The sequence below is a fragment of the Hordeum vulgare genome, chromosome 2H (genome assembly GCF_904849725.1).
Source record: "Hordeum vulgare subsp. vulgare chromosome 2H, MorexV3_pseudomolecules_assembly, whole genome shotgun sequence".
Classification (NCBI taxonomy): domain Eukaryota; kingdom Viridiplantae; phylum Streptophyta; class Magnoliopsida; order Poales; family Poaceae; genus Hordeum; species Hordeum vulgare.
Genome location: NC_058519.1, coordinates 311,289,443 through 311,305,793, shown reverse-complemented (window position 1 = coordinate 311,305,793; position 16,351 = coordinate 311,289,443). Strand labels below are relative to the sequence as shown.

Here is a 16,351-nt window from a genome sequence, read left to right as displayed (position 1 = left end):
CCATGCGCCCATGGGATGGAGACAGCTCTCAGATCATCCACCGTGAGGCGTCGATGGGCGCGCGTGCACTCCTCGAGCTGCAGTGCCAGCGCCTTGACAGGATCGTATAGGATGTCGCCGCCATCGGGGGTGAAAACCGACTGAATTCGCACGTGGCGGCCACGCTGGCACCATGGATTTCCTAGCCTTCACCCGTGAGCTGCGTGTTGGAAATATGCCCTAGAGGCAATAATAAATTAAGTTATCATTATATTTCCTTGTTCATAATAATCTTTTATTATCCATGCTAGAATTGTACTGGTTGGAAACTCAAATACATGTGTGGATACATAGAGAACACACTGTCCCTAGTGAGCCTCTAGTTGACTAGTTCGTTGATCAAAGATGATCAAGGTTTCCTGACCATAGACAAGTGATGTCACTTGATAACGTGATCACATCATTGGGAGAATGATGCGATGCACAAGACCCAAACTATAAACGTAGCATATGATCGTGTCAATTTATTGTTACTGATTTCTGGATGTCAATGTATCTATTACTATGACCATGAGATCATGCAACTCCCGGACACTGGAGGAATACCTTGTGGGTTATCAAATGTCACAACGTAATTGGGTGACTATAAAGGTGCTCGCACTACTAGGAAAAGGGCTATAGATAATATAGACACTAATGGCGCACCAGACAAGTGGTGCGCCACTACTATATAGAAGTGGCGCACCATGTGCAGGTGCTCCATTAGTATGATGGACACTAATGGCGCACCACACACATGGTGCGCCACTACTAACAAACTGGTTTTTCCAAAAATACTAATGGCGCACCGGGGCAGAGTGCGCCATTACTAGTTTAACTAGTAATGGCGCACCACTCACCGAGTGCGCCACTACTATATTTTTTTTTTTGCAAAACTACTAATGGAGCCATTAGTAACGAGGGTTACTAATGGCGCATTTGTAGGTGGTGCGCCATTAGTAGTTTTGCAAAAAAAGGTATCTCCCTCCTCTCTGAATCGAATCGATTCAAAACCCTACCCAACCCATCCCCCTCCTCTCCGAGAAATCTCTCTCGTTTCCTTCGGGGTGGATTCGATTTGTCGCCGCCGCCACCCGATGCCTCCTGCTCCGGGCATCGCCTCCGTCAGAGGGCACGAAGGCCACTGCCTCCGTCCCCGCCTCCTCGAGCGCCACCTCGCTCCCTGTCTGTGCGGCCGCCTCCCCGAGCTCCGCCCGCCGTCTCCGGCCGATGCAGCTCCGGTGCTCCTCCCCGCCGTCGGACGGCGGGGGCTCACCGTGCTCCTCGAAGTCAAAGGGTCAGGACTCGAAAAATCCCGCCTTTTTGCCGATTGGCTCTTGGATTCCAACACTACTTGGATCCCCAAAAAGCGTGGCCTGCTCTGCTTCTGTATCACACATGGCTAGTGATTAGCAGTTTGCTACATATGGCTTCAGTTTTTGTGACTGCATATATTTAATTTTCTCATCTGGGTACAGGGATAGAGAAGAAGTTATGGGATAGAACTGCTTTGTGAATGTAGGAAAATGTAGGAATTAACCCGATTCAGAGACTAGTGTTTGGACACATGGCTAATTTCTTGTATTTCTGTAGCTGAAGAGATTCTTGTTACCCATCTAGTCATCTGGCTACAAGGATAGAGTAGGAATCATGGGATAGGACTGCTTTGTAAATGTAGAGAAATACAGGAGTTCCCAGTTCTCTTGAGGCTTGAAGTCGACGATGTCTCTTATTACTGTGATTGCGGCATTACATGGATTTAAAATGCCCCGTGTTTCATTCTTTGTACAAATACTACTAGCAGTTTCTCATTAGCTTTATTCTGCTGAAGAAATGTGTTGCCTGTAGGGTTCATCTATTCAAGGCAGCTAAACAGTTTGTGATTACCCTGTTTTTGATTACCAGATGAGAACTAATAACTCTGTTTCTTCCCTAGTGATTTTCGACTGAGTGTTGCTTTTCTATCTTCCTCCAGAGTTCTTGCAGATGTCTACCGCTTCGGCTACCGACAAGCTTTCAATGTAGGTGCGGACAATGTAAATATACATCTTTGCTTAATGCCCTTACCAAATAGTACTATTCAGTTCATTTGATACTTCATTTTCTCTAGCCTATGGCAGCATTAGCATGCAGTATTTGCCTATTCAACAAGTGTTCTCTATAAAATGAAACCTGTATGACTGGGTGTTTAACACAATAGATATCTTGCAAATGCAAGTTTGTGACGTTCTTATTCGCCATCTTGTTTTAATGTTATCCAACATTTTCTTTCATCAGCATTTCAAATTCTTGGCTTGGATTGTGCGAATTGGACGGAGCCAATATATGCTGATTTAGTGAGTTGCATATTGAATTCGTCTGCGTCATTGAACCTGAGTATCACAGGTCGTGGCTTCCACTGGTTATTATCCGCTCCTTTATAAACATATTTGGACTAGGCTGCATGTGTACTTTCCACAGTTTATCCATATTTTTTTATTTTCATAAACATTTATAGTTTTCTAGGAAATCTAGTGGCGACGAGGAAAGGATGCTGGTTCTGTTCTTTGACAGGGTACCCTCTGTTTCTTCTCCCAACTGTCCTACTTGGTTAAATAGCATTATTTTTTTTATTTCTCCTGTACAACATAAATGTTCATAATGTAACATTGTGTTCTGGACCTGACTAATTACATTTTCTGCTGAATGGAAACATTGGAAATAAAGGCATACTCATCTCCACTCTTTCTCTCTCGTGTCCTCCTTCCTCCTCCTCCTTTCTCAAAAGCACATTATACTCCCATCAACGTTGGTAGTGTCAAAAAACTAAATTTAGACCTGTTGTGCTTGAGGTGTTCATAATAGTGATTATTGGTTCTGAAGGTATAATTGACTTGTTTGTTATGGTTTTTACAGAATATCTTAAAATAGAAGCAGAGGCAAGATCATTAGCTGCAAAATTTGAAGTTGAGAATGACTGGAAGGACATCAAATTCAGGGAAGCCAACATGGAGGACAGGAAGATGATTGAAGAACTCCTGCAGGATGAGGAATCAATACCAACAAGAAGTTTTTGGGCTGTGAAGCTGGGAACCAATCTTTACTACAGTGCAAATCTGGCCAAATCTCCTCTGCATAACAAACAAATGCCATACAACAGGGTCATTTATAAGGCATTTGACTGCAGTTCTCCTGATAACTCACCAGTAAAACTGGAAACTTGCGACAGGAGTCAAGACAGGCAGAAGAAAGTAGCCTTTGCTGGCCGGTAGTGTGGGAAAGCATGGATGCCAAACCAGGTCCATCCATTCCTAGCTCAGAGAATTGAAAGCAGTGAACCAGAGGAGGCTGACAAGTCTAGTGGAGTGGAAGCCTCCAAAGGAAAGAGTAGCACCATAACAGATGTACCGAAATCAAGTAAGAAAAGGAAGAACATTGCTATGGAGGTAACAACATACACCAAGAGGCCCAGACTAGCTGAGGGGCACAATACCAAAGCATTAAAAGGTGTAGCTGATGTGTCCCACCCCTCACCAACTGCAGTGGTTCCTCGTGTTAGCTCTAGGATTACCGATAGAGCACACAAGGTGAAAACAAAGATGACAAAAGAGGATGATGACCCCGCTTTCCGTCCGAAGCGTAAGGCCACTTCCCATTCGTGAACATAGCCACCAAAGAAGATTGAGGCTGAAGCAAATAAGCAGATGAAGACGAGCAAAGGAGACAGCAAGATGATGGCTCCATCTGCTCCAAAGGATGATGAGGAGCACCCATATGCTGCCAAGGGTGGTCCTTCTATGGGCCCAGCCACTAAGCTGGAATTGTCTGGGCGTAAGCACATAACTAGAACCAAAACGATGAAGCAATTGAGAAAGCCACAGGAGAGGAGAGGACTCCAAGAGATGATCCAATGCGCGTCGAAGGGTACACGTGCAGCATGGAGGGCTGTTCGATGAGCTTCAACACGAAGAATGAACTATCCCTGCATGAGCACCACATCTGCCCGGTGGATGGCTATGGAAAGAAGTTCTTCACGCACAAGCATCTGCTGCAGCACCGCGAGGTTCACACCGAAACGACGAAGCAGCTGAAGAAGGCTACCGGAGAGGAGAGGACTCCAAGAGATCATCCGATGCGCGTCGAAGGGTACACTTGTGGCATCGTGGGCTGCTGGATGAGCTTCGACACGAAAAGGGAACTGTCCCTCCATGAGCGTGACTTGTGTGTTCTAGATGATTGTTAAGATGGTTAAAACTATGCTTCCTCTAGGTTAATTTGTTTGTCAACTTGCGTTCAATGTATGTGAATGTTTATAAACATATTTTCATTATGGTGGAATATGTGTTTATCTTGAACCTTCTTGTTGGTGTGAGGATAATAATTGAATATTTTTAGAGCTGGTAATATAACCTGTGGCGCACCATGAGCTATATTAATGGCGCACCTAGGAGGCATACTAATGGCGCACCTGGGAGGCATACTAATGGTGCACCATGAGCTATACTAATGGCGCACTGCCTAGTGCGCCATTAGTATACCAGATACTAATGGCCCACCTGTGGTGCGCCATTAGTAAAAAATTCTAATGGCGTGATGCTAGTGGCGCACCTATAGTGCGCCGTTAATAGCTAAAACAGGTGCGCCACTAGCAGGCCTTTTCCTAGTAGTGTATAGAGGTATCTCCAAAGGTGTTTGTTGGGTTGGCATGGATCAAGACTGGGATTTGTCACTTCGTGTGACGGAGACAGGATCTTGTATTACGGAACGAGCCTTGGGATCTTGGGATTAAGGATCTTGTATCTTGGGGCCCACTCGGTAATACAACATCACAATAAGCCTTGCAAGAAATATGACTAAGAAGTTAGTCACAGGATCTTGTATTACGGAATGAGTAAAGAGACTTGCGGGTAATGATATTGATCTAGGTATAGAGAAACCGATGATCGAATCTCGGGCAAGTAACATACCAAAGGACAAAGGACATAGTATACGGGATTATATGAATCCTTGACATAGATGTTCAACCCATAGAGATCTTCGTAGAATATGTGGGAGACAATATGGACATCTAGGTCCTGCTATTGGTTATTGACCGGAGATTGTCTCAGGTCATGTCTGCATAGTTCTTGAACCCGCAGGGTCTGCACACTTAAGGTTCAGTGATGTTTTAGTATAGTTGAGTTATATGTGTTGGTGATCGAAGGTTGTTCGGAGTACCGGATGAGCTCACGGACGTCATGAGGGTTTCCATAATGGTCCGGAAACGAAGATTGATATATAGGAAGTTGGTGTTTGGATTCCGGAAGATTTTCGGGCATTTCCGGCACTGTACCAGGAGTGATGAATGGGTTCCAGGGGCCCACGGGGTGGGCCCACCACGCCCCAAGGGGTCCACATGTGTTTATTGGATGCGAAATAAGGCATAATGGGCTGCCAAAGTCATCCAAGGAAAGCCCATGAGTAAAAAGTGGAAAATTCAAAAGAGGTGGGAAATTCAGGAAGGAGTCCTAATCCAAGTGGAGTTGGAGGAGGACTCCTCCCTCCACTAGTTCGGATGACACAAGGGAACCTCCCTTGTGGCGCCAAGGCTGCCCCTCCCTCCTCCTATATATACTAGAGGTTTAGGGCTTTTCGATACAAAACTTTGCCACGTGAAACTCAAACCTATACCTCGTAGTTCTACCTCTAGATTGGTTTTCTATGGAGCTCAGGCAGAGCCCTGCAGGAATAGATCATCACCATCACCGGCGCGCCATCTCGCTGCCGGAGAACTCATCTACTTCCCCGCCCCTCTTGCTGGATCAAGAAGGAGGAGATCGTCATCGAGCTGTACGTGTGCGGGACGCGGAGGTGTCGTCCGTTCGACACTTGATCGGGACGGATCGTGGGACGTATCGCAAGATTGTTCGTGGGACGGTTCGTAAGACGGATCGTGAAGACGTACCACTACATCAACCGCGTTTAATAACGCTTCCGCTTAGCAATCTACAAGGGTATGTGGATATGATATCCCTCTCGTAGATGAACATCACCATGATAGGTCTTCGTGTGCGTAGGAATATTTTTTCCCATGCAACGTACCCCGACAGTGGCATCATGAGCTAGGTACATGTGTAGATGTAATCTCGAGTAGAACAAAAAATGTTTTGTGGGCGTTGATGTTCGGTTTGCTTCCATCCTTACTCTTTTCTCGATTCGATGGTATTGTTGGATTGAAGCGGTCCGGACCGACATTACTCGTACGCTTACGAGAGACTGGTTTCATCGACCAACATGCAACTCGTTGCATAATGATGACTGTCAGGTGTCGGTTTCTTCAACTTTAGTTGAATTGGATTTGACCGAGGCGGTCCTTGGAGAGAGGTTAAATAGCAATTTGCACATCTCCGTTGTGGTTTTTGCGTAAGTAAGATGCGATCATACTAGATACCCATAGCAGCCACCCAAAATGAGGAACAACAAATTAGAGGACGTCTAACTTGTTTTTGCAGGGCGTGCTTGTGATATGATATGGCCAAAGACATGATGTGATATATTGAATGTATGAGATGATCATGGTGTAATACTTAATATCGACTTGCACGTCGATGCTACGGAAACCGGCAGGACCCATAGGGTTATCTTTAAACTAACGTTTGTGTTTGCAAATGCGTTTACTATATTGCTAGGTTGTAGCTTTAGTAGTAATAGTATAAATAGCATGACAACCTCGATGGCGGCATGATGATGGATATCATGATGATGGGGATCATGGTGTGGCGCCGGTGACAAGAAGATTATGCCGGTGCTATGGTGATGGAGATCAAGAAGCACAAGATCATGGCCATATCATGTCACATATGAATTGCATTTGATGTTAATCCTTTTATGCACCTTATCTTGCTTAGAACGACGGTAGAATTATAAGGTAATTTCTCACTAAAATTTCAAGATAAAATTGTGTTCTCCCCGACTATGCACTGTTGCGAAAGTTCGTCGTTTCGAGACACCACATGATGCTCGGGTGTGGTTGACTCAACGTTCACATACAACGGGTGCAAAACAGTTCCACACGCGGAACACTCGGGTTAAACTTGACGATCCTAGCTTGTGCAGACGCGGAACACAAGAGACCGAAAGGTCGAGCATGAATCGTATAGTTGATATGATTAGCATAGAGATGCTTACCACTGAAACAATACTCAACTCACCTGATGATCGGACTTGAGTTAGTGGATTTGGATCATGCACCACTCATATGACTAGAGGGATATATTTTTTGAGTGGGATTTCTTAAGTAATATGATTAATTGAACTAATTATCATGAACATAGTCAAAAGTTCTTTGCGAATTATGATGTAGCTTGCGCTATAGCTCTACTATTTTTAAAATGTTCCTAGATAAAATTTAGTTGAAAGATGATAGTAGCAACTTTGCGGACTGAGTTTGTAAAACTGAGGATTGTCCTCATTGCTGCGCAGAAGGCTTATGTCCTTAATGCACCACTCGGTGTGCTGCACCTTGAGCATCGTGTGTGGATGTTGCGAACATCTGACATACAAGTTTTTGATGACTACATGATAGTTCAGTGCGTAATACTTAATGGCTTAGAAGCAAGGCGCCAAAGACGTTTTGAAACATCACGGAACATGAGAGATGTTCTAAGCGATGAAATTGAGATTTGATGCTCATGCCCTTGTGGAGAGGTATGAGAACTCCGACAAGATTCTTTGTGTACAACAATCGATTGAATCAAGTGGGAGTTAATCTTCTAGATGAGATAGTGATGGGTCTCCAAAGTCACTGCCACCAAGCTGCTAGAGCTTCGTGATGAACTATAACATATCAAGGATAGATATGATGATCCTTGAGCGATTCGCAGTGTTTGACTCAGCGAAAGTAGAAATCAAGAAGGAGGATCAATTGTTGATGGTTAGTAAAACCACTAGTTTCAAGAAGGGCAAGGGCAAGAAGGGATACTTCATAAAACGGCAAACTAGTTGCTGCTCTAATGATTTAACCCAAGACTAAACCCAAACCCGACACTAAGTTCTTCTATTATGAGGTGAACGGTCACTGAGGCGGGGCTACCCTAGATACTTGGTACATGAGAAGGCTCACGAAGTCGATAGATGTATATTTGATATACATGATATTGATGTGTACTTTACTAGGACTCCTAGTAGCACGAGGGTATTAGATATCGGTTCGGTTGCTAAGTGATTAGTAACTCGAAATAAAATCTATGGAATAAACAGAGACTAGCTAAAGGCGAGTTGACGATATGTGTTGGAAGTGTTTCCAAGATTGATGTGATGAAACATCTCACGCTCCCTCTACCATCGAGATTGATGTTAAACCTAAATAATTGTTAGTTGGTGTTTGTGTTCAGCATGAACATGATTGGATCGTGTTTTTTGCAAAAAGATTATTCATTCAAAGAGAATAATAGTTATTCTATTTGCTTGAATAATTACCTTCAATGGTTTACTGAATCTCGATCGTAGTACTACACATGTTCATAATATTGGTGCCAAAAGATACAAAGTAGTAATGATAGTACCACTTACTTGCGGCACTGCCACTTGATTCATGTCGGTATAAAATACATGAAGAAGCTTCATGCTGATGGATCTTTGTACTCACTCATTTTTTGAAACGTTTGAGACATGCAAACCATACCAATTGGTATTAACGCATGAAGAAACTATATGCGGATGGATCGTTTGGACTCACTTGATTTTTAATCACTTGAGACATGCAGAACATACCACATGAAACAAGAGAGTAACTGGTTGGAAGTAATATATTTTTGATGTGTGCAGTCCAATGAGTGCTGAGGCACGCGGTGGATATCGTTATGTTCTTACATCACTGACGACTTGAGTAGATACATGAGTATTTACTTGATGAATCACAAGTCCGAAATATTGAAAACTTCAAAGCTATTTCAGAGTGAAGATCGTCGTGACGAGAGGATAAACTGTCTACGATATGATCAGAGAGATGAATATCTGAGTTGCGAGTTTTGGTACACAACTAAGACAATGTGGAAATTGTTTCGCAATTCATGCCACCTAGAACACCGTAGTGGGATGGTGTGTCCGAACATCATAGCCGCGCCCTATTTGATATGGTGTATACTATGATGTCTCTTATCGAATTACCACTAGCGTTTATGGGTTATGCATTAGAGACAACCGCATTCACTTTAAATACGGCACCGCTTATTTCCATTGAGATGACACAGTATGAAATATGGTTTGGAGAAACCTAAGTTGTCGTGTCTTGAAAGTTTGGGGCTGCGACGCTTATGTGAAAAAGTTTCAGTCTGATAAGCTCGAACCCAAAGCGGATAAATGCATCTTCATAGGATATCCCAAACAGTTGGGTACATCTCCTAGCTCAGATCCAGAAGCAAAGTGTTTGTTTCTAGAAATGGGTCCTTTCTCGAGGAAAGGTTTCTCTCGAAAGAAATGAGTGGGAGGGTGGTGGAACTTGATGAGGTTATTGAACCGTCACTTCAACTAGTGTGTAGCCGGGCGCCGGAATTTGTTCCTTTGGCGCCTACACCAATTGAAGTGGAAACTGATGATGGTGATCATTAAGCTTCGGATCAAGTTACTACAAACCTCGTAGGTCGACAAGGTTGCGTACTACTACAGAGTGGTATGGTAACCCTGTCTTGGAGGTCATGTTGTTGAACAACAATGAACCTACGAGCTATGGAGAAGCAATAGTGGGCTCGGATTCCGGCAAATGGCTGGAGGCCATGAAATGCGAGAGAGGATACATGTATGAAAACAAAGTGTAGACTTTGTAAGAACTACTTGATGGTCGTAAGACTATTAAGTGAATATGGATCTTCAAAAGGAAGACAGACGATGATGGTGAAAAGTCTCTATTAAGAAAAGCTCGACTTGTCGCAAAGATGTTTCGACAAAGTTCAAAGAGTTCACTATGATGAGACTTTTCTCAATCGTAGCAATGCTAAAAGTATGTTGGAATTATGTTAGCAGTTGCTGCATTATTTATGAAATATTGCACATAGGATGTCAAAACATTGTTTCCTCGACGGTTTCCTTGAGGAAAGGTTGTACGTGATACAACTAGAAGGTTTTGTCGATCCTAAGGATGCTAACAAGTATGCAAGCTCCAGCGATCCTTCTATGGACTGGTGCCAGCATCTCGGAGTTGGTCAAAGCTTTTGGGTTTGTACAAGGTTTATGAGAAACTTCTATTTCCAATGATGTCAGTGGGAGCACTATAGAATTTCTGATAAGTATATGTGGTTGACATATTCTTGATCGGAAGTAATGTAGAATTTCTGTAAAGCATAAAGGGTTGTTTGAAAGGAGTTTTTCAAAGTAAAGCCTCGATAGAGCTACTTGAACATTGAGCATCAATATCTATAGAGATATATCAAAATGCTTAATAGGACTTTCAATGAAATGCATGCCTTGACAAGTTTTTGAAGGAGTTCAAGATAGATCAGCAAAGAAGGAGTTCTTGGTTGTGTTATAAGTTGTGAATTTCTGTAAGACTCAAAAGCCCGACCACGATAGAAGAAAGAGTAAGGGCAAAGGTCGTCCCCTATGCCTTAGCCGTAGGCTCTAAAGTATGCCAAGATGTGTACCGCACATGATGCGTGCCTTGCCATTAGTCTGTCAAGGGGTACAAAGAGTGATCCAGGATTGAATCACTGAATAGCGGTCAGAGTTATCCTTAGTAACTAGTGGACTAAGGAATTTGTCTCGATTATGGAGGTGGTTAAAGAGTTAGTCGTAAAGGGTTACATCGATGCAAGCTTTGAGACTAATCCGAATAACTCTGAGTAGTAAAACGGATTCGTATAATAGAGTAGATATTTGGAATTTTCCGAATAGCACGTAGTAGCAGCATCTATAATATGACATACAGATTTGTAAAGCACACATGGATGTGAAAGGTTCAGAACCGTTGACTAAAACCACTCTCACAAGCAAGACATGATCGAACCCCATAACTGTATGGGTGTTAGATTCATTACAATCACATAGTGATGTGAACTAGATTATTGACTCTAGTTCAAGTGGGAGACTGTTGGAAATATGCGCTAGAGGCAATAATAAATTAAGTTATTATTATATTTCCTTCTTCGTAATAATCGTTTATTATCCATGCTAGATTGAATTGATTGGAAACTCAAATACATGTGTGGATACATAGAGACACACTGTCCCAAGTGGGCTCTAGTTGACTAGTTCGTTGATCAAAGATCATCAAGGTTTAGTGGCCATATACAAGTATTGTCACTTGATAACGGGATCATATCATTGGAAGAATGATGTGATGGAGAAGACCCGAACTATAAACGTAGCATATGATCGTGTCAGTTTATTGTTACTGTTTTCTACATGTCAATGTATCTGTTCCTATGACAATGAGATCATGCAACACCCGGACACTGGAGGAATACCTTGTGGGTTATCAAACGTCGCAACCTAACTGGGTGACTATAAAGGTGCTCTACAGGTATCTCCAAAGGTGTGTGTTGGGTTGACATGGGTCAAGACTGGGATTTGTCACTCCGTCTGACGGAGAGGTATCTCGGGGCCCACTCGGTAATAGAACATCACAATAAACCTTGCAAGTAATATGGCTAAGAAGTTAGTCATGAGATCTTGTATTACGGAACGAGTAAAGAGACTTGCCGGTAACGATATTGAACTAGGTATAGAGATACCGACGATCGAATCTCGGGCAAGTAACATACCGAAGGACAAAGGGAATAGTATAAGGGATTATATGAATCCTTGACGTAGAGGTTCAACTGATAGATATCTTCGTAGCATATGTGGGAGTCAATATGGACATCCAGGTCCTGTTATTGGTTATTGACCGGAGAGTGTCTCAGGTCATGTCTGCATAGTTCTCGAACCCACAGGGTCTACACACTTAAGGTTCGGTGACGTTTTAGTATAGTTGAGTTATATGTCTTGGTGACCGAAGTTTGTTCGGAGTCCCGGATGAGATCACGAACGTCATGAGGGATTCCGGAATGGTCTGGAAATGAAGAGTGGTATATAGGAAGTTGGTGTTTGGATTCCGGTAAGTTTTCGGGCATTGCCGGCAGTGTACCGGGAGTGACGAATTGGTTCCGGGGGCCCACTAGGTGGGCCCACCACGCCCCAAGGGGTCCGCATGGGTTTATTAGATGGGAAATAAGGCAGAATGGGATGATAAAGTCATCCAAGGAAAGCCCATGAAGAAAATGTGGAAAATCCAAAAGAGGTGGAAAACTAAGGAAGATGTCCTAATCCAAGTGGAGTTGGAGGAGGACTCCTCCCTCCTCTAGTTCGGCCGACACAAGAGAGCTTACCTTCTGGCGTCAAGGCTGGCCCCTCTCTCCTCCTATATATACTAGAGGTTTAGGGCTTTTTGAGACACAACTTTGCCACGTGCAACTCACACCTATACCTCGTAGTTCTACCTCTAGATCGGTTTTCTGCGGAGGTCGGGCAGAGCCCTGCAGGAATAGATCGTCACCATCAAGGGCGCGCCGTCACGCTCTCAGAGAACTCATCTAGTTCCCCACCCCTCCTGTTGGATCAAGAAGGAGGAGATCATCATCGAGCTGTACGTGTGCGGGACGCGGAGGTGCCGTTCGTTCAGCACTTGATCGGGACGGATCGTGGGACAGATCACGAGATTCTTCATGGGACGGATTTTGGGACGGTTCATGTTAAGGATCATGAAGACGTACCACTACATCAACCATGTTTAATCATGCTTCCGCTTATCAATCTACAAGGGTATGTGGATCTGATCGCCCTCTCGTAGATGAACATCACCATGATAGGTCTTCGTGTGCGTAGGAAATTTTTTGTTTCCCATGCAACGTACCCCGACACTGCGTAGGGTGGCTTGGCCAGCCATGTTCAAGCCCGACCTACCCCCGCGCTACGACGGCGCCCTTGACCCTGTGGAGTTCGTGTAGCTCTACACCTTGAGCATCGAAGAGGCGGGCGACAACGACAGGGTCATGGTGAATGGCCTCCCGATGGCGCATAAGGACGGCACATGATCCTGGCTCCTGGACCTGCGTCAGTGCTTGGTCTCATCATGGAGTGGCCTTTGTGAGTTGTTCGTCGCCAACTTCAAGGGCACACACGACTTCCCCATCTTCGTCAATGATCTTCGTCGCGTGAAGGAGTGCCTTGGCAAGACCATCCGAAAATAGATCAAGAGGTTTAGCCACGTGCACAACAAGATCCCATGCCCCATCGATGGGGCGGTCATCATGGTGTTCAATAACGGAGTCAAGGACCTCAAGATATGCGAAAAGGTCGCTGTCAAAGACACACTGAGCACTGCCATGGAACTGTTCAACTTGGCCAACAAGTGCACCAAGGCTGAAGAAGGACGCCTATTCGCAAGCGACAACCCTGATGACACGCCCGAGGACACCAAGGCAAAGGCCAAGGATGCCAAGCGCAAGGGCCTTACGTGCTCGCAGCCGAGCCTGAGAAAAAGCATGGCCGCGAGTGGACCATGCCCGAGAAATAGAACCGTCCGTACCGTATCTAACAAAACATGCAAAACCGCGAAACCAAATATTGTCAAGAGATAAGGGTCTTCCGAGAAGAGCGAGTTGTCCGGCGCCCGGAGCCCAATTATTGCGATGCTGGCAGCGGCGGCCATGGTTTTGGTAGATGGGACGCCCGTAACGGCAACTCCCACACGGGCTGGTACGATCACCCTCGTGACAACGGCTGGCGCATCCAGCCTCAAGAGATGTGCCCTCGGGGCAGCGCGGAACTCCCTCCTCTGCCTCCACCGCCTCCGCAAAGGAACGAGGGTGACCAATGCGACGAGGAGGTCGGGGCCTACGAGGAGCCTCGCGCGGTGGCTTGCATCCTCGGTGGGGCCACACCCCCTCATCTAACCGCCACTTCAAGCAGCTCTGTCATGAGTTGAATGCCGTCATCCCAATGCTGGGGGTTGCGAGGCCCCTCAAGTGGTCCCAAAACCCCATCACTTTTGATGTTCAGGAAAGCGTGAAGTCTGTGGTTGGCCCGGGTACACTCCCCATGATGTGCACTCCCACCATCAACAATGTCGCGGTCACCAAGACTCTCATAGATGGAGGAGCAGGCCTCAACATGCTCTCTTTCGAAACCTTAGACAAGCTCCACATGCCTTATCACCAGCGGATGCCGACCAAGTCGTCTTGACGGTGACCAGTGGCTCCGCCATCCTGCTGGGGCAGGTCAGCCTCCCGGCCACCTTCGGCACAAGCGATAGCTATCACACTAAGCACACTGACTTCGACGTGGCGCACGTCAGACTCTCGTACAATGCCATCCCGTGCTACCCCGCGCTGGCCACGTTCATGGCTGCAACACACCACGGCTACAATGTCCTGAAGATGTCGGGCTGCAGTAGCATCATCACCTTCATGTGCGAGGATAAGGAAGCGGTCTGCTCCCTAGAGCACGCTTACAAGGATTCTACTACGGAACGCTCATACGATGCCGAAGGCGATGGGCCTCACGGAGCCGCACCTCCGAGGAAGAAGCAGTGGCTGCCCGGTGAAAGGCCCGACGGCCGATGCCAGGGCCACAAGCCCAGCGTGTGTCATGGGTGTTTTCCCTCCTCAGTCTTAGGAAAGCGCACCTAATGTCCCCCTCGGGTCGGGCTCGGGGTCTTCTGTCCGGAAGGCATCCGACATGGCCTCTGCACCAAGGGAGGAGCTCGGGCACCACTTGGTAAGGAGCCTTGCCATGCACCCTCACGAGCAAGGGGTACAGTGTCAGGCGATGGGGGCTCGGGAGTTCATCACCCGGGAGATCGACAAGCTGCAGGAAGCGTGCGCCATGCACGGCACGCGCCGCACAGAGCCCTGCCTCAGCAGGCTCATCACTCATAAGGGGACCGTCACGACGAGCATGTGCGTCGACGTTGCGGGACGGAGTTCCTTTTAGACTATGAGAGCGGGGCTAGGCCGAGGCGCTCACACTAGGCGTGTTTGCATGACTTTTGACCTGGTGAATACCGTGGTTGCCTTCCGCACAATGCCACGACTCACGCTGGCGCCTTGCATGGCGTCAGGCCCACGCAAGCCCCGAGGGCTTCGGGAGGTAGCTGAGCCCTGAGAAGATAGACCGTCACGACATGTTTCACCCGGCGACCCGGCTCACCCACGCCGCCGTCGCTTGGTGAGGCTCTGTCTCACCAGGTTTCGAGGGTGCTCGTCGAGCTGCACTACCCTGTGACATGAGGGTCGTCCCTCATGAAGTTCTCTCTCTTTGGTTGTTTGGTAAACTTTGTTATTTCCCTTCAAAACTTATGTTGTTTTCCTGAAGCGTTCCATTGCTACTTTGGTGCTTCGTCGCTTCGGGCACTATGTGATGGGTAATTTTTGCTTGATCGTTCCATGAAGGAGCCTGGCACGGCATGTGTGCTCTAGTTTGTCCCTGCAGCGTTGACACATTCGAGTGCCTGAGCTTTGAATGAAGGGCTTGCTCTTGTGTACGTCACCTCCTGGGGATCTCGGTGCCTAACTCCTTGGTAAAGTGACCCAACGGCGGTCACCTGGCGCATGCTTCCCCCCTTCGTGTTGCAGGTCACGCATGGGTGTTGACGCGCTAAAGATGACGCGCAACCTGCCAGAAGGCCGAGGCTTAAAACTCCTGAGTCTTGTGCGTGGGATATCCGACCTCTCAGTAAATCACCATCCGTTACCCTCTCACGTAATGACGAGTGTGGGTTGTACATGCCCAGCGACTCACGAAGTGGAAGCCCACGACGGGTCATGTCATGGTGTCGGGAGGGGGGTGGTCCTCCCATGCCCAATTGGAAGTCGCCAAGCTCCACGTTGGCGGAATTACTATCGACACATGACTATGCCCACGTCCAAGTGGAAGCCCCATGCGTCATGCTTGGGAGGATTGTTGGAGCTCCAGGCCCGCCAGCTCCCCCTTGTACCTCGCACGGGCGGGGGCTACACATGGTGCTTGTGCTCGCATGCATCCCTCCAGCTCCAAAAAATCCAAGCGATCGATTCCGTCTCACATGCTCACCCTCGTGCACGTCACCTCGTGAGGTCCTTGGTGTCTAGTTCCCCACGACACCCAAGGGCAAGAGGGAGGCACTCGGAGCTCCAACCAATTCGCACATGTGAGAGCTGTTTGCGCTTCAAGGGGGGTGCCTAAACATCATGACTCATGGCCTAGTTGGCCCTGTAGACTCTCACCTCCTGGTAATTTAGCGATGACTGAGAAACACGTAGGGTTGGGCCCTGCCGACGTAGAGCACCAAGGCCTCCAGAGGAGTACACAAGGGATTTGAGGGCGTCATTTGCACGTCAAGGGTGGCGCATGAGCATTGCGA

At 46.6% G+C, this 16,351-nt stretch overlaps 1 pseudogene; it reads left to right on the top strand.

Moving 5' to 3' along the window:
* Positions 1-1,115: 1,115 nt before the first annotated feature.
* On the top strand, positions 1,116-14,639 carry LOC123426760 (annotated as a pseudogene).
* The last annotated feature ends 1,712 nt before the right edge of the window (positions 14,640-16,351 follow it).